Source organism: Pinus tabuliformis, chromosome 1_1, assembly GCF_031772625.1.
Source record: "Pinus tabuliformis cultivar Carrire ecotype Pingquan chromosome 1_1, CPIR1, whole genome shotgun sequence".
NCBI lineage: Eukaryota > Viridiplantae > Streptophyta > Pinopsida > Pinales > Pinaceae > Pinus > Pinus tabuliformis.
The window spans coordinates 576,935,682-576,955,335 of record NC_142297.1 but is presented as its reverse complement, the minus strand read 5'-3'; the positions used below and the strand labels follow the sequence as shown (position 1 = coordinate 576,955,335).

General features: G+C 36.8%; 2 pseudogenes; one reads left to right on the top strand and one right to left on the bottom strand.

The window, feature by feature from the left end:
- Nucleotides 1–6,468: 6,468 nt before the first annotated feature.
- On the bottom strand, nucleotides 6,469–7,741 carry LOC149214543 (cytochrome P450 71AU50 pseudogene; annotated as a pseudogene).
- Nucleotides 7,742–7,845: 104 nt separating this feature from the next.
- LOC149214542 (cytochrome P450 71AU50 pseudogene) lies at nucleotides 7,846–8,456 on the top strand (annotated as a pseudogene).
- Nucleotides 8,457–19,654: the final 11,198 nt, after the last annotated feature.

The following is a 19,654-nucleotide window of genomic DNA, read 5'->3' as shown; positions in this document are numbered from 1 at the left end:
TCCTAGAAACAAAGAATAAATACTCTATTGATTCCAAAACATCAAATAAGCATTGCCACCGATTGTGTAGCATAATTGAGAGCACATACTAGGCTTGCATAAGCGCACTAGATTAATATTGCATAACAAAGCTATTGCCAACACTCTAATGAACCCTAAGCTTAGGAGGAATAAAAGATTAATACTATGGATGGAGTGGGACAACTCAGCGGACCCTCCCTCTCATCCTTATGCATCGAGCTCTTAACTTAAATAAATAGTCCTCAACATAATCAAGTTTTATATAATAAATTCACATCCCCTCTCCCCATGGCAATCGAGTGAGCTCCCATATCAAAAGGTTAGGTAATCATTGCGGCATAAGTAAGCACACAAGGTCAAGTGATTTATTTTATTTATATCCAAGCGAGGCAGGTGGTCCATAAGAAATAACCCATATAATATACAACAATTAGTGAAGTTGAAGAGCGAGATCGAGAGGTGGTTTTCCAATATGGCCCCACATTTTTATATCATTAGTTTTATCAGTTTACACTTAATCCATTCAAGTTGGTTGGCCCAATCAATTAGTTTGTACCCTAATCTTAGAAGGATTTTATGGATTTTGAAGCTGTAATATGTGTTTCACATATATTTAGCTCCATAAATTTTCGTGAAGTGGGCTTCCTGTCATCAATCCAACATGCACAATCTAATTCATTGTAGCCAATCAACTCCATATTGAACTGTTGATGGGTGCACTAACATATTGATTGTGGTCATAACAGAACCACTCCTCCTTCTCCTTTAATCTGGGCCAACAGAGTTGTGGACCAACTTCACACAACTAAAGCCTCTCTGGATGTCTCTCTGTTTTGACTGGTGATTTCTAGTCTTAGAGGGATGTTGCCAGGTTTGTATGTTGTTCTTTGTGGCCACTACGATTGGATGAGGGGATAGGTTGCAGTAGATAAACTTGTATGATGAAGTTTACCCATCACCGTGAAGCTCAAGTATTTGATGTTTGAAGGAGAGAGGATGCAAGTAGTTTAGGAGCCTTTATTTTGTCTACTATATTTTTAAAGGCATATTGAATTTCCTCGAATGGAAGAGTGGCATTGCAGTCTCAGGGGGATGTCCCTAGAGGTTGTATGTTATTCTCAAACAAGTGAGTTCCACCTATCATAAGAAACATGGATAATGAAAATATGTAGCCCAATAGCTAAGGGGAGTGCAACACAGTACATTAACCTAACATGTCTTCCACGGAAATGTTAAAAGATAAGACACCCTAGTCCAACAAGATAGGTGAAAAACTCTGTGTATGAACTCAATGCAATTGAAATATTTGTACGCATTAGACCTTTGAAGCCATGAAATTTCCTTTCTGGGGTTTTGTTTTTTTCTCAAATCCTAAACCTATGGCTTAAATAGCCGCAAAATAAAGGTGGGCTTAAGAAAGTAAATAGTCAAGGGTATCTCTCCTAGCAACAATTAAGAAATGTGATATCAGTTCCAAAACATCAAATAAGAATTGTCACCTAATTGAGTAGCATAATTGAGAGAATAGACTAGGCTTGCATAAGCGCACTAGATTAAGCTTGTGTAATGAAGTAGTTACCAACACTCTAATGAACCCTAACCTTAAGAGGCAGAAATTATTAATACTCTGGATGGAGTGGGACAACTCACCGGACCCTCCCTCTCATCCTTATGCATAGAGTTGTTAACTTAGATAAATAGTCCCCAACCTAATCACATCTTATATAATAATTTCCCATCCCCTCTCCCCATGGTAATCGAGCAAGCTCCCATATCGAAAGGTTTGTTAATCACCATGGCATAAGTAAGTGCAGAAGGTCAAGTGATTTATTTTATTTATAGCCAGTTGAGATGGGTGGTCCAAAGGAAAGAACCCATATAATATACAAGAGCAGGTGTAGTTGAAGAGCGAGATCGAGAGGTGGTTTTCCAAGATGGCCCCACAAATTTATATCATTATTTTTATCAGTTACCCTTAATCCATTGAAGTTGGTTGGCCTAGTGAATTAGTCAATACCCCAATCTTAGAAGGATTCTATGGATTTGGAAGCCATAACATGTGTTTCACATATCTTTAGCTGCATAAATTTGCCTGAAGTGGACTTCTTGTCATCAATGCAAGCTGCCCAATCTAAGTCACTCTAGCCAATCAACTCTAGATTTAACCATTAATGTGTGCAATGACATATTGAACATGGTCAGAATAGAACCGCTCCTCTTTGTCCCTTAATATGCGCCAATAGAGTTGTGGACTGACTCCACACAACTAAATTATTTTTGGATGTCTCTCTGTTTTGACTGGTGCTTTTCCAGTTTCAGGGGGATGTCCCTAGGGTTGTATGTTGTTCTTTGTGTCCACTAAGATTGGATGAGGGGAGAGGTTGGAGTAGAGCAACTTGTATGTTGAATTTTACCCATCACCATGAAGCTCAAGTATTTTATGTTTGAAGGAGAGAGGATGCAAGTAGTCTAGGAGCCTTTGGAGCTTTGGTGCTCAGGCCTTCAACAACAAAAATATTCAACCTACTGCATTGGAACATGAGGAAAGCTCACAGGGTTTCAATAACCTTAACATTTTGGAGAACTATATGACAACATACATAATTGTGGTTGAATATCTACATATAATGTGTGTGGGGCACGTTAGAGGTAAAAGAACAAGTTCCATTGTGGCTCATGCCAGATCCAAGGGTATATGTGGCCATACAAATTTTGAAGATGTATAAGAGAGTTGTCAGATTAAATGGTTATGATATAGTAGTTGAAGGACAATTGCAATGTCAAATAAGCAATTTGTTGTAAATTTCATATTTGTAAAGATTCAATTATCAATTTCAAAGTTCAAAGTTTACATTTTAAATTTCATTAATTTAATTTATTTCGTTGATTGGAAATATTTTATAAATTAAACTTAATAATTATTAAATAGGAATTGGGGTCTCCATTCATGAGGCACCTCTTGTAAAGTTAAATTTATTTATTACCTTTTCTTAGCAAGTAATTTATGTTGTAAAGGAAACATTTCTGAACTAGGAAACATCTAGATCACATAAAAAATCACATATTTTTTCATCTGTGCTATTATTCCATATGGTATAGCCTTCTGACGTTTCCTTTTCAACATGTGGTGCAATTTCTAGTTTTATTTCTATAATAAAAAAGTAATGAAAAAAGCATTTTGAAATCATTATAGTTCTGTTGACTTAACAAGTCAAGAAGGTTGGTAGTGTGGCAAAGGTTTTGGAAATGAGATCGGATATGAGTAAGAGACAGACAATACAAGAGAAAGTGTCTTTCATTTTCAACCCTCTTAGTATCAGAAAGGTGATAGACTCTGTCATCCCAAGGTGTTTTGGGAATTGACCAATGCCTTGTTTGACTTTGAAGCTCGTGAGAATTTTTTTTTATCTTTGCTATGTTCATTTTCTTCTCAGCAGTGGTCAAGATAGAAAGATCATTCTAGTTATCAATATTGCGGTTAATCACCTCCTTATAATAGCTAAGCTTCCTTTTTCCCGTCACTCCTTATCATCCTACAACTTATCCTTAAATTTAGAAGTAATAGTAGTTTTAATATTATCTTTAAAAACTCCTTTCATTATAATTTATGTTTCATTATAATTTTTATATCTATATTATGATTGTTAATGGAGGAAAATCCTTGAAACTACATAAGAGTTTAGGTTAGGGAATTTCGAAATAACAAAACAGTCAACTTAATAGTCAAAGTTTCGAGATAAAACTAGACTAGCAGAGTTTGTATACGAATTAATAAATTTAAAGCAATAAATTCAATATTTTTGAAATTTATAATTTTAGAACAATATAGTTATTAATTAAATATTTAATGTAGTTATATAAAATAATTGGTAAATGTTGATAGACATCAATTTATGATAAGAATCAAAAAACTTATTTTATAATCTATTTTACATTGCCAACACTAAACAATAATTAAAATTGAGTAAATTATAACTTTATTTTAATAAAGTACCTCTAATTGGGGTATGTTGTTGGGAAGCAATCCCACCACCTCAAGTGGCAATTAAGAGCGGGGGGACATGGATTACCCCTCCACATGTAGTCTGGATGCGATGTTTTTCATGAGTTAGGAGATGTTAATCACTATTCTTGTTTTGACCATTGTCACTAGAGGGCTAAGGGTAAAGGAGATTGTGAAGGTGTGCTCTTCCTCTCCGACGCAGAAAAGTCTATGACTAGAGAGTTTCCTTGCCACGATTCTCAAGTTTAGCTCTTTTCTTTATAAATTATGTTCAACTCCTTGTTACATTTTGGGTCTTGGTAAGGGATATTATTTGGGTGAGTATTTCAATCCCAATGAGAAACCATCGTAGCATCTGTGATATTGGTCTCTTTGGGACAATTTTTTTTCGAAAGCAGTGGCATTCAGGGCAGAGAAATGAAGGACATTTTTAGTGTGTTGTTGGTCTATGCAGGATTTCTTCGCCCTCGATTCATTCAATGCAGTCTTCTTTGTTGCTTGTCCCAATTAAAATTTTGGGCTAGGAAATGCATCTTTCTAGGTTACTTTCTCAATGCTTCTTGTTTCATATTCTTTTATTCTAGACATAGCATTTGGTATTATGTTTGTGGTTAATGTCTACATTGCTAGTATTCTCTGTAGCCAATTAGTCACACTTGAGGTCTTTAAATTTAATTCTCATTTGGATAATCTTCTACATCTTTCTATGTTGTGTTGTTTTTTGTCATCTATTCGTACCCTGTTTCATTTCCTACGTTCGTTCAGGGTTTTTCTCTTCCTGTGTTTATATCAATGTGTCTATATTGTTCAATATACAATTTCTCTCCTTTGGGGTGTGCGCAAAATGAATTTTCATCCTCTATAGCACATGTTCAGCCACCAAGGAGGGCAGCGTGGCCAAGGAGAACAATGTAGTCAGAGTGCCCATGCGAGAACTAGAGCCCAAGCCCAGTGATGTGAGGTCATAAAACTTTACTATGTTGTTTCCCCCATGAAATTAGAGTTGAAATCCGTCACCTTGAGACCCAACCTATGGATGAATGACTTTCTTTTCAGATTTTGATATTATTGGATAGGATTCCAATCAGGTTCCTTACTTTAGGCATACCATGGGAAGAAGGAAGAAATATTTGAACTCAATTACTCTCAACTAGCAACATAAAACTCTTCTCAACAAAGGCTTGAAGGAAAAAAAAGAGAAATAATACAACATTTTCTCAACAGTGATGATATCAAATGTGGACAAATATTTTAGCTTCCATGTTTGGGAAGTTTGGATGCTTGGATGGTACAATTAGAGTGTCACCGCCAATGTGAATGAAGTCACTGGAGAGACACAACACTAGTGACTTCTTAATACTCTTCAATTGATGATCTCCAAAGAGATTTTTGTTTTTAGTTATTTTTTTACAAAATGATTGACTGTTAGGCATTTTTCTATTGTTCTGACTAGTATTGAGAAGGTGGCCAAGAGATGTGGTTTCTCTTGTGCCAAATTTAAGTTGTCTTCTTTGACTATAGCTAATCAAATACATATGTATGACAATGTTTTGACTTTTTGAGGCAATACAAACTTTAACATTTAAAAAAAAATAAAAAAATATTAGCAAGGTAATAATATTATTATTAATTATAAAAATTTAATATATAAATTGAACATATATATTTTTAAAAACATGTGATAAGATTTTTAACTATGGAGATTTGCCCCACATTATCATGGTGTAAAGTGACTTTACAATATAAATATGCTTTGTTAAAATACAATGAGATTGTCCTCATGGTTTGAAACATCGACTAAATCTTAATAATGTAATTAATCAGAAAAACAATCTCATTATCATAAAGGATCACACAATTCTAAGATGTGACAATGCACCTAATTAATACCACATACATAAAAAGAAAATTAATCATTTATCTAATTAATCAATTTAATTAAAAATATAAAAATACATAATTATTTTTGAAAATTAATCATTTACCTAATTAATCAATTTAATTTAAACTATAAAAAAACATAATTACTTTTGAAATAAATTTCAACATATAATTTTCATTATTAAAAATATTCTAAAAGTAATAAAAAATAAAATTTATATTATCAACACATAATAATAATAATTATTAATAACTAAATAAACTCCCATAGATAGCTCAATTAATGGAATTCCTGTTGCTAAGTACACCTTATCATGAAGGTGCATATGCTCTTTTATTATTACTTAAAAAAATTACACTATCTATCACGAATTCTTCTATGTCATTGACGTCTCTTCTTTCAATGCAATACCAGTCCAGACTCATACTGATATTATAACTTTTAATTATAATGTTTCTACCAATACTGATATTATAACTTTTAATTATAATGTTTCTACCAATACTGATATTATAACTTTTAATTATAATGTTTCTACCAATACTGATATTATAACTTTTAATCATACTGTTTCTACCCATACTGATGTTATAACGTGAGGGGTCCCAACAACAGTGAGATCATCTGCTTTGCGCACTGTGATTCCAAACCTTTCAGACATATCCACATCATGTCCATTCATCTTATCGGGCAGTGTCCAGTCAAAACAGTGCAATAGCTGTGCCAAGGGAATCTCAACAAGAAGCATTCCCAGCTGCTCTCCCGGGCATCCTCTCCTCCCTACTCTGAACGGAATCCACTCACAATTACGAATTTTTTCATCTAGCGAGCAGCCATTCATGAGTCTCTCAGTCACGAACCTTTGCGCATCCTTTCGGTTCCTTCCGATTGCCCAAAGATTCACCAAAACTCGAGTGTTTTTGGGAATTTCATAGCCCAACACATTGCACACTTCCACAGATAAGTGGGGAAGGTAGGAAGGTCAAGGGGTGACGCGGCGTGGAGTCTAAGCGTTTCTTTCACCACAGCTTCGAAGGGAGAGAAGGAAGATCAGATTCACGCACCATCCGGCCCTTTCCAACTACAAGTTCCAGCTCGTCCTGAACCTTCTTCAACACTGGCGGGTTCCTCAATAATTCGGACATTGCCCACTCCATGGTTGTGGATGACGTGTCCGTGCCAGCAGCCAACATATCCTACCATTATCGTTACAATAAAGACATCAATAAAATATCAAAGGATCACAATCACTGCACTATTTACGGGATCATAATCATATTTACTTATTTAAAAGCCGCCATTCAGATACAATACGTGCAAATTTTACATACATATAGGATGGCCTTTATATTATCTCGTGTAATTTGTGGCTCCATATCTTTATCTGCAGAAGCTGCAAGCAAAACATCTACCAGATCTCGCGTGACGTTGGGCTCATTCTCGGCAACGTGTTCCTCTATCACTTTCTCTAGCAACTCGTCTTGTATGCCATGTATTTCCTTGAAGCGCCAGTTGAGACCTTGTAGATCCATCCAGGCGACGTATCGTATATAATCTCCAACAAAACTTTCCTTCATCATTGAAGTGATTCCTTTACCGCCAATGGAGTCTTTGTCAGAGTACTTTCTAACGAAGGTCGTCCTGCACAAAATATCGCTCACAAGGGTTGAGACTGTTTTGCTAATGTTTAGCGGATGATCTGAATTAGCAATAGAACAAATCATAGCAGAGACCTCCTCTTCTCTTATGAAGCAGAAGTAATCCAAGCGTCTTGCGCTCAGCAACTGTAAAACGCACACCTTACGCACTTGCCTCCAGTAAGCGCCATACGCCATACGGAGCAAAAATAATTAGCGGCCGCGGATGGAGGTCTGCTAGCAAAAAGCAGATCATGTGTCTTGAGAAACTCCTGATATTGTATTGATGTCTTTATGGCAGGATGATGTTGGCCGCTGGCACGGACACGTCATCCACAACCACAGAGTGGGCAATGTCCGAATTATTGAGGAACCCGCCAGTGTTGAAGAAGGTTCAGGACGAGCTGGAACGTGTAGTTGGAAAGGGCCGGATGGTGCGTCAATCTGATCTTCCTTCTCTCCCCTACTTACAAGCTGTGGTGAAAGAAATGCTTAGACTCCACGCGGCGTCACCCCTTGCCCTTCCCCACTTATCTGTGGAAGCCTGCAATGTGTTGGGCTATGAAATTCCCAAAAATACTCGCGTTTTGGTGAATCTCTGGGCAATCGGAAGGAACCCAACGTCATGGAAGGATGCGGAAAGGTTCATGACTGAGAGACTCATGAATGGCTGCTCGCTAGACGAAAAAATTCTGAACTGTGAGTGGATTCCGTTCGGAGCAGGAAGGAGAGGGTGTCCGGGAGAGCAGCTGGGAATGCTTCATTGGCACAACTATTGCACTGTTTTGACTGGACACTGCCCGACAAGATGAATGGGCAGGAACTGGATATGTCTGAAAGGTTTGGACTCACAGTGCGCAGAGCACATGATCTCTCTGCTGTGGGGACCCCTGGCGTTACGGTTGTACTGTAATCTGTATTGTTGACTACCTACACTAATGTAGACTCCGATGCAAACAGAGCGGGTAGAAACATATAACGAGAAAGGTGCAAAGCACGCATAGAGTACGCCTAAGGAATACAATATTCGGAAAGTTTATCAGGTCATTAAACCGAAATTTTAATTATTTTTAATTAGGTCTATTAAGCAAAATTTTAATTATTTTTAATTAGGTGTATTTAGCAAAATTTTAATTATTTTTAATTAGGTGTATAAGGAATGAGGTGGATTGCCGGATGCTATTTTACATGTTTATATTATCAATTCACAAGTGAAATAATCTACTTATCTTTGGTCATGAAGTCTTGAATTGACTTTTAAACCAGCTGATCTTTAGATCTTAATTGTTAAGATGATGTTTTAAGCAACATTGGTTATTAATTTTTTTTTAGACATGGATGAGCTATGCAAGGTTAAATTGAAGTCTATTTCTAAAATTGTTATTCTATGCAATTGTTGGAATGATTTATTAAATATTATCTAACCTAAAAAAATTTAATCCGCATGCAAGTGGCTATAGATTGATTGAAATGAAAGTCATTCATGAATAAAGTTGGAAGTGGAGGGCACGCACCTACCATTAAATTATGTCGACTTTACTTAAGACACCAATTATTGGAACACAAAACCTGTCGACTTTAGTTAAGACACCAATTATTGAATCACAAAACCTTTAAACAATGAAGATGACTATTTTCAAGCTTTGTTTAGTAGTAAAGTACGTGCCATCGTAGAGTCCATACATAGAATCCCTAGTAACAAAAAATGATGGTATCCTCACCTTTGCTGGAAAAACATTCACCACACAAAGTTGGGGATTTGTAAGTGATTCATATTTACCACTGTCATTTGATTTCAGTTAAAAGCACTCAAACATCCACCAAACTTACTATTCCGGATCTTTAGTCCATTTTTCTTTGTTTGTATGTAATCTCATTTAGATAGATTGACGACTTCTATGCAGGCGTTTAGTTCCACACATGAGAAATTGGAAAGGAATATTTCTAATATAATACTCGAATTAGCAGACAATGACACACTCCAAGTTTTAAGAACAAAGTGGTTGCCATATTACCATGATGATTGTAGTGGATATACTCAACCCGAATCTGGCCAAATTCAAATTGACAATTTGTGGGGTCTTTTTGTAATATTAGGATTAGTTACAGTTATAGTGTTATTGATTTACCTAGTGCGATGGAAATGAAACGCTTCAAAAGTAGCCCCACAAACAGTCCTCCAAGACTCATCTGGCCATGGTGAAAGATTTGAACTTTAGCATAAATATGTGGCTACGTGACACGTACACCTTAATCTCTCTTTTAGGGCGATCGTGTTCTACTGCATGATGCATGAGTGTCAGTTTTTTTTTTCATGCCACCTCCCCCCCTGCAACTCAATCTCTCCCTCGCCAACACTTGAATACAACACGTACTCCCAGGTCATAATCATTCCCAACATAGTTTGTAATCGTTCTCAACCTCTTGATATGTTTGAGTGGATGGATTATGATGCAAATGCGGAGCAGAGCATGTTAAGCTCTCTGCTAAATGATACAAATGTGGAGAAAAACATGTTAAGCTTTTTGCTAAACAGCGTGGTAGAGGATAATTTTGAGGTGAATGCAAAGACATGGAAAGCAGGAGGGTGTGGCTATCGGCGGGATGATATAAGGACCATGATTTATAAAATGCCATATTTTCTGTTGAAATATTAATTTCAACCGCACATTTATTGCAGCGATGGTTTGGCAAAACCACCCAGACTTCCCCGCACCACCTATTGGCAAAAGTGGTATCCGTAAGGAGGGCTCCGACACAATCAGCACGAGACACGCGTCCAGTGTACAACCATGAAACCGCCCATTCCCCGGACATTAAACGTCGTTTGAGTTGTGTGACTTGAGCTTGCGAATTGCATCCGATCAAGTCAACGCACTTCGATCTCATTCAATCTGCCAGAACGTTAATCTTACTCTTATCGCCGGCTTTTATTTAATGCATTTAATACTTGGTCATAGTTTTAGGTGAAATATTTAAAGTTTTGCATACGGCATGTAATATTGTATGTTTCTTTTTGGTAGTCGTTTTTTTTGTTATCACATATGAAGAGTATGTGTTATGTTTTTTATGGTGTTGACTTTGTAACTTGGAAAAGCACACGGGATGAAAAAAAACACAGAGCACTGCAGTGCGAAAGTATGTGTAATGTAATATGTAATGAATGAGATGAAAAGAGCTCGCAGCAGCGAATGAAGAATAGGGGAAGCAATAGCGAATGGTGAATTGTATGGTGCGGGTAAATTTTTTTTGGTAAATGTAATGTAAGAAAACCTTACAGCATATGTAAAAATTGGTTGTTGCAGCAGTATGTGTAAAAGATTTTTACACCAGTAAATGTAAAAGTTTTTTTTAGCAGTAAAATGTGAATGAAGATTTTACACAGCAGTGTAAAAATCATTTGTAAAAGAGAGACAGAGTATTTTGTTTTGGAAAAAATTCTTGTGTAAATCCCTCTGAGAAAGAGGAAGAAATATGTATCAGGCAATTTTATTTTAATGAATACAAGCATTTTCTGGGTATGTAATACTCTGTTCTGAGAAATTTTTTTTAAGCTTCCCAGTGCAAAAGATCCTGTGGCAGAAACAGAGTATTTCCTCTGTTCAATATTTGTTTGAAATTACCAGAAATTTCCAACAGTGGTATCAGAGCAGGCTTAGGCTCTTTGAAGGTGTTCAAGAAGCTGAAGGGAGGAGTCTTTTGTTGCAGCAGCAAATCTTCTCCAGCAAAGTGAAGTCTCAGGCAAAAGATTCAGGTATTCCTCAAAGTTTTTTTTGAGTTATTGTTGAAGAAACAGTCAGTGTTTTAAAATACACAGTCAAGAAATTGAAGCATAGTTGAGGATGCAAGGAATGGCTAGCACAAGCACTAGCATGGGTATGTTTAACACCCAGTTCCCACAGTTTAATGGGAAGAACTATGACTACTGGTCAATAACCATGAGAGCTTTATTTATCTCTCAAGATTTATGGGAATTAGTTGAATCTGGGTTTGCAGAACCAGCAGATGAAAATCAATTTAACAACTTAACTCAGGCAAAGAGAGATCTGCTGAAGAGCAATAGGAAGAAGGATGCAAAAGCCATTGTATTGTTGTATCAAGCAGTGGACCAGAGTGTATTTCCAAGGATAGCAGCAGCTAAGACATACAATGAAGCATGGCAAACTCTCAAGACAGCCTATCAAGGCATGGAGAGAGTGAAGACAGCGAAACTACAATTGCCGAGGAAGGATTTTGAGAATCTGAACATGAAGGAGTCAGACAACATTGACTCATTCTTCACACATGTGATTGGTCTAATCACACAGATAAGGACTCATGGAGAAACCATTGAAGAAAGGAGGATTGTGGAGAAAATATTGAGGGTCTTACCCTCAAAGTTTGATGCGATTGTCACCACCATTGAAGAGACAAAGGATTTCTCAAACTTTTCAGTTGATGAGCTACATGCATCACTGATAACACATGAGCAGAGGTTGAGTAGAAATGAAAACTCATCTCTAGAGCAAGCCTTTAATACCCAGATGTCTTTTGGAAGAGGAAGAGGTCAAGGCAGAGGAAACAAGAGAGGAAGAGGCAGAAGCCAGAACAGAGGTGGAAGGAACAGCCCAGCGAATGCTCAAGGAAGAGGCAGCAATCAAAATCAGAACCAAGGCCAAGGCAGCAGCCAACAAAAAGGACAACAACATGCTCAAGGACAAAGGTATGAAAAATCTAATGTCCAATGCTATTATTGTAAAAAATATGGGCATTATGCCAGTGAATGTAGGAAGAAGCAGCATGATATGAGTAATAGACAAAATGCAAATGTCACTAGAGAAAACAACAGTCAAGATAATGTGTTGATAGCTTGTAACATGGCTGAAACAAACAGTGAGGACATATGGTTTTTAGACTCAGGTTGCAGCAACCATATGACAGGAAATATAGCTCTCTTTTCTGCCCTTGATAAAAATATGAAATTAGAAGTCACACTAGGAACTGATAGCAAAATTTCTGTTATGGGAAAAGGAGAGGTAAAAGTATTTACAAAGAAGGGTGAGAAGAAAACCATAGCAGATGTCTACTATGTCCCTGGAATGAGATGTAACCTCTTGAGTATTGGACAGCTTGTTCAAAAGGGTTACAATGTTTTCTTTGAAAATGATGTATGCACCATCATGGATATAGCACCCAGCAAACGATGCATTGCTGAAGTGAATATGACAAGGAACAGGATGTTCCCTCTTAGAATAAGGGCAGATTTGAAAAACAAAGGAGAAATTGTAGCAGTCACCCAAGAGGCTTTCCAAAGCGTGCCAAAGGATGAAAATTGGTTGTGGCACTTGAGATTTGGACATCTTAATTTTAGAGGTCTAAACTTGTTGAGCAGGAAAGGAATGGTAAGAGGATTACCATTGATAGAGAAACCAGACAGCCTTTGTGAAGGTTGCATTTTGGGAAAACAACACAGAGAAAGTTTTCCATCAGGGAAGAGCATAAGGGCAAAGGCACCCTTAGAGATCATTCACTCAGATTTATGTGGACCGATGCAAACTCCATCATTAGCAGGCAGCCAATATTTTCTAACATTCATTGATGATTTCACAAGAAAAACTTGGGTATATTTCCTTAAAAACAAAAGTGAAGTGTTTGAGAAATTCCAAAATTTCAAGGCATTTGTGAAAAACCAAAGTGGGCTGCACATTAAAGTTTTGAGAACTGATAGAGGAGGTGAGTATATCTCCAAGGAATTCCTAAGATTTTGTAGAGAAAATGGAATTCATAAACAGTGTACAGCTAGGTACACCCCACAGCAAAATGGAGTTGCTGAAAGGAAGAACAGGACCATCATGGATATGGCGAGGAGCATGTTGAAGGCAAAGCATTTGCCAAATGATTATTGGGCTGAAGTTGTACATTGTGCAGTTTATATTTTGAACAGGTGTCCTACAAAAGCAGTGATGAACAAAGTGCCGGAAGAAGCATGGAGTGGGGGAAAGCAAGGAGTCACGCACATGAGAGTTTTTGGATATGTGGCCTATGCACACATCCCAGATCAGCTAAGGAGGAAGTTGGACAGCAAAGGGGAGAAATGTCTTTTCATTGGATATAGTGAGGAATCCAAAGCCTACAGGTTGTATATCCCATCCACCAAGAAGTTTTTTGTCAGCAGAGATGTTCAGTTCATTGAGGAGGAAGCTTGGGATGGAAGCATAGAGAAAACAGGGAATGTTAAAAGCTGTTTGTCTCATGATGAAGATGAGGAGGAGGTGGCTGAAATACATCCCCAAACAGTAGTGCCAACACAAGGACAGCAAGGAACACCATTGAGGATAAATGAAAGTACTTCTCCAAACACACCAGAAGGTGGAAATTCAAGTGCATCTTCAAGCACTTGCACACCAAGTGAAAGAGGTAAAAAATTTAAAAATCTAAGTGACATTTATTATGAAGGAATGAATTCCTTATTTGCCTTGTATTGTCATGTTGATGATCCTATTCATTTCGAAGATGCAATTAAAGATAAGAAATGGATAGAAGCTATGGATGAGGAGATGAATGCCATAGAGAGAAACAAAACATGGGATTTGGTAGAGCTACCAAAAGGTAAAGAGGTCATAGGAGTTAAATGGGTTTACAAGACCAAGAGCAATGCTGAAGGTAAAATAGAAAGACATAAGGCAAGGCTGGTTGTCAAAGGGTACAAGCAGCAATATGGGAGAGACTATGAGGAGACTTTCGCACCGGTTGCAAGAATGGAAACCGTGAGAGCAGTGCTGTCCATAGCAGCACAAAACAAATGGAAAGTCTACCAAATGGACGTGAAGTCAGCATTCCTAAATGGAGTGTTAAAGGAAGAGGTTTATGTTGAACAACCTCTAGGCTATGAGAAGAAAGGTGAAGAGCACAAAGTGTGCAAATTGAAGAAAGCTCTTTATGGGCTGAAGCAAGCGCCAAGAGCATGGTACAGCAGGATAGATTCCTATCTATTGGATAATGAATTTGACAAGTGTGAAGGAGAACCCACCGTCTACATCAAAGGAAAAGATGGTAAAATTTTAATTGTTGTCTTATATGTTGATGATGTTATTTTCACAGGTAATGATGATCAACTCATTGAGAATTTTAAATCAGTCATGAAAGAGGAATTTGAAATGACCGACATGGGTTTCTTGAGATACTTCTTAGGCATAGAAGTAGATCAAAATGAAAAAGGAATTTTTATCTCACAAGCTAGATATGTAAATCAAGTGTTGGGCAGATTTAACATGCAAGAATGCAAAACAGCGATCACTCCCACAGTAATGGGATTAAAACTCAGCAGAGAGGACAGCAGCAAGGATTTTGATCCTAGTTTGTACATGAGTATTGTTGATAGCCTTATGTATTTAACAGCTACTAGGCCTGACATTATGTTTGCTGTTAGTTTAATTTCCAGATTCATGGAGATGCCAAAGGAGGCACATTGGCAGGCAGCAAAAAGAATTTTAAGGTATGTCAAAGGTACCAAAATGTTTGGCATATTATATAGTGTCTCAGAAAGTTCAGATTTAATTGGATACACTGATAGTGATTGGGCTGGAAGTGTAGATGATCGGAAAAGCACTTCTGGTTATGTTTTTCATATGGGATCAGGAGCCATTTCATGGGCTTCTAAGATGCAGTCCATTGTAGCATTGTCTACAGCAGAGGCTGAATATGTGGCAGCTACAGCAGCAACATGTCAAGCAATTTGGATGAGAAGAATGTTGAGGAGTTTAGGCCAAGAGCAGGCAAAAACAACAGTGATTTATTGTGACAATAGCTCAGCTATTGCATTGTCAAAGAATTCAGTGTTTCATAAGAGAACGAAACACATCGACACATGGTTTCACTACATCAGAGAATTGGTGAGCAATGGAGAAATTGTTCTACAACATTGCAGGACTCAGGAACAGGTTGCAGACATTTTGACAAAGCCATTGGACCAGAAAAGCTTTGAATTTTTGAGGAAATGTCTGGGTATGACTGATAACCCAGCAGTTGAAATTAAAGGGGAGTGTTGAAATATTAATTTCAATCGCACATTTATTGCAGCGATGGTTTGGCAAAACCACCCAGACTTCCCCGCACCACCTATTGGCAAAAGTGGTATCCGTAAGGAGGGCTCCGACACAATCAGCACAAGACACGCGTCCAGTGTACAACCATGAAACCGCCCAATCCCCGGCCATTAAACGTCGTTTGAGTTGTGTGACTTGAGCTTGCGAATTGCATCCGATCAAGTCAACGCACTTCGATCTCATTCAATCTGCCAGAACGTTAATCTTACTCTTACCGCCGGCTTTTATTTAATGCATTTAATACTTGGTCATAGTTTTAGGTGAAATATTTAAAGTTTTGCATACGGCATGTAATATTGTATGTTTCTTTTTGGTAGTCGTTTTTTTTGTTATCACATATGAAGAGTATGTGTTATGTTTTTTATGGTGTTGACTTTGTAACTTGGAAAAACACACGGGATGAAAAAAAACACAGAGCACTGCAGTGCGAAAGTATGTGTAATGTAATATGTAATGAATGAGATGAAAAGAGCTCGCAGCAGCGAATGAAGAATAGGGGAAGCAATAGCGAATGGTGAATTGTATGGTGCGGGTAAATTTTTTTTGGTAAATGTATTGTAAGAAAACCTTACAACATATGTAAAAATTGGTTGTTGCAGCAGTATGTGTAAAAGATTTTTACACCAGTAAATGTAAAAGTTTTTTTTAGCAGTAAAATGTGAATGAAGATTTTACACAGCAGTGTAAAAATCATTTGTAAAAGAGAGACAGAGTATTTTGTTTTGGAAAAAATTCTTGGGTAAATCCCACTGAGAAAGAGGAAGAAATATGTATCAGGCAATTTTATTTTAATGAATACAAGCATTTTCTGGGTATGTAATACTTTGTTCTGAGAAATTTTTTTAAGCTTCCCTGTGCAAAAGATCCTGTGGAGAGAGAAACAGAGAATTGCCTCTGTGTTGAGTTTTATTTGTGTGTTTTTGAGATTTTACCAGAAAAATCCCCAACATTTTCGTAATAATCAACATTGTCTACCATTTTCTATGGTCGTCTGCACGAGATGGCCGTGTCGAAAGGAGTAAAGTAAGAACTCCAAGAAAACCTAGAAAATCGCTGCCAAATTCTTCCCACAAAAAACACTCATGTAGGAGGAAATCCGAGAAAAGGGAGAGCCTCGTCTTGGCCAATATCGACGGTAAGGTCGGAGAAAGAATTGCCATGATGAAAAGCTCAGAAGATCCCTACCATGAATTTACGGATTCAATGCTTGAAATGATTCTCGAGAAGTAGATTTTCGAAGACAATGATCTAGAGAGCTTTTGTAGTGTTTTCTCTCATTAAATTCTTGTCGTCATCCTCGGGTAATCGTCGAGGCCTTTACAGTGATCTGGCGAGCCATCTTCGACGGCACCAAAAGTTCGTCGACGCCTGATTTCTGACACATATGGCAGGTGCTTTTAAAAATTCAAAGAGAAATAAATTTCTGTTTAAATGTTTCAAGTTATTCAGAGCATTCAACTTCAATTTGAAAGCAAATTTATTTTTTCTTTCTTAATACAGATTTAGCAAGAAGCAGAATTGCGGATTCTCTAGTAGAACGCAATGAGAATGGAACCCGAGCCAATGAAATCTAGATGTAATGCTATATAGATCATTTAGTTTAGTGCTATATAGCTCGTTGCATATAATATATAACACATTCAAAATAGAAATGACGCACTATGTGTTGACAAATCTAGATTTCTCTATTTAGCGCAGGCTTTTGGCATATGCTTTAAATTTTGGCGTGACAAGGTATATGAATGTTTTTTATGCCAGTGATAGTACAGCAGTTGGCTCTGAGTATTCCAGTTATGATTTTCAGAGGCCATAGCTACACAGAGAGGGGCCCTACTTACAACGCATTACCGATAATGAAAGGTAATTGTAGAAGGGAGGACTGAGCAATGAATGGATTCAGCGGGTGACAGCGATGTGTTCAAATGCAACAAGTTCTAAACACGTGTCATATTTTTATTGGAAAGAGGAGAGAAAAATTAGAGCACGGGGAATGGTGGGGGTGAAAAGTGTCTGCTCACCACAATCCGGCAAAGAGAACCTTAGGCGTAATTGATATAATTGACCACAAAATGTCATAAATTTTGCTGGTTTAATAAATTTAGAAAATAAAATTCGAAAAATTAGTAATTGTTTTTTATTTTTGATTTAAATTGTTAAAATAAAAACTAAAATAATATTTCACTATAGAATAATTTTGAATATAATTTCGATCTTTTTTTTGGTTGAATTTTGAATAATTTTTTTCCGTGGACCTAGGTTGAGCCCAAGCAATGGCGATCCCAACCTATCTTATTGAACGGGCTAATCTTAATTCCAATAATCACTTCCATTCCCTGACCCCCTCCTTTTTCAATAAAATTTAAATCATATCAGTTTCCATTGTTTTCCATTGAATTTAAATCATAACACAATTTAACCTAATTTACAGAAAACTTACTCCACGCTTCATGCATGATCAAGTTTGGTACAAGATGGTAATATTCATTAAGTTGTGTGAGTTACGTTAACTAGAGATATATTAATCAAAACATAATGGTCGGTCTGCTCGCTTCAGTTGACTTGATGTTTCTTCTTCGAAGTAAACAACGTCCGCTTTCCATGAAGAAAGCTTTGCTCTCAACAACTTATTGGTTTAAGGTCGAATATGCGTCTATTTTTGGCATCTTCGCGTCCATTGGCATTTGGGTTTTCTCTTTCGTACCTGCCTTTATTTTGGTTCAAGTCTTCCTGGAGCTGGACTTTTCATCAATGTTGGATTATTCGTGGCTATATATCGTACCCTAATCCCAAATAACCAATCTATGACAAATCAAATCAATTATAATTGAAATGTTTCCTCCCAGTGCATTCTTATCAATCTCCGGGATAAAATTATCTCAATAAGGTTAGTGAATCATATGTGTGACTGACGTTCTTGGTTCTATCTATTTCTTTGGATTCTATAATTACCCGAATCATCTGACTTCTGCGTTCTGTATGTTTCTTTCTTTGGATTCTCCTCGTTGAGTTAATGGTAAGAAGGTGTTCTCAGACTAAATATATTTGGGTTTGGTATATTTTGGAGCAATTTTTTAGGGCATTTGATCTGCTTTATTTCAAAAGCAGCCCTTTGGCGAGATACAAGGAAATATATATAGCGTGTTTTTATTTTTCCACATTTTACCTGGCATTGTCTGGTCTGACCTCGATATTATTCACTCTCACCAGATCAATTTGTTTCATAAATTTTGTAATTCGATTCTGATACCGGTTGAGAATGAGATATTTGGTCAAAATTACTCAATAATTTGTTAAAAAGGACCATAAATTTAGTGTTTTAATGATAATTCCCTAATTTAATCCTCACTTTTTTTGGTTGAAGTCTTGTGTAAGAAAAGCTATAAAATCACTCTTTTGTTCATGGTTTCATCACAATTATATTTCGACCTTAAAACTAGCGAATTCATCAAATACACAGAATTTTGTTTCACAAGTTTACGATCATCTCTGAATTAATTCCAAGTTTTAAAAACTTTAGAACCAGAAAATTAATCAAATTAACGTATTTTTCTGCACCAGATTTTGACATTCTTAAATGGAGAAAAAATATTTTGATTAACAGTTGTTAAAAAGCTTTAAAACCACCAAATTGATCAAATTTCACAGATTCCGACATACATTACAAAGCATTTTGATTAGCAATTATCAAAGTCCCTTAAAACGATGCTATTTTAACAACCTCAAGATTGGATTCCTTTTTAAGCATCATTTGTTGTTACATAGTGGATTGCAAACAAGAATGCCTCTATTTCAAGCAAAGTTCATGATAGACTTCCTCCGAATAATTGCATCATAAAAGCTAACTTTAAACAATGTGGGAAATCAGATTAAATCTCCGATTCGGTGAGGGTTCTTAAAAGGGCCTAATATGTTATGTGATTGAGGTCCCAATATGCTCCGTGATGGAACTTAATCCAGCTTTGTGAAAGGGTTTTAAGAGTAAGTACATATGGCTTCTTATAATTTCAAATGTCATTGATGTGTTGAA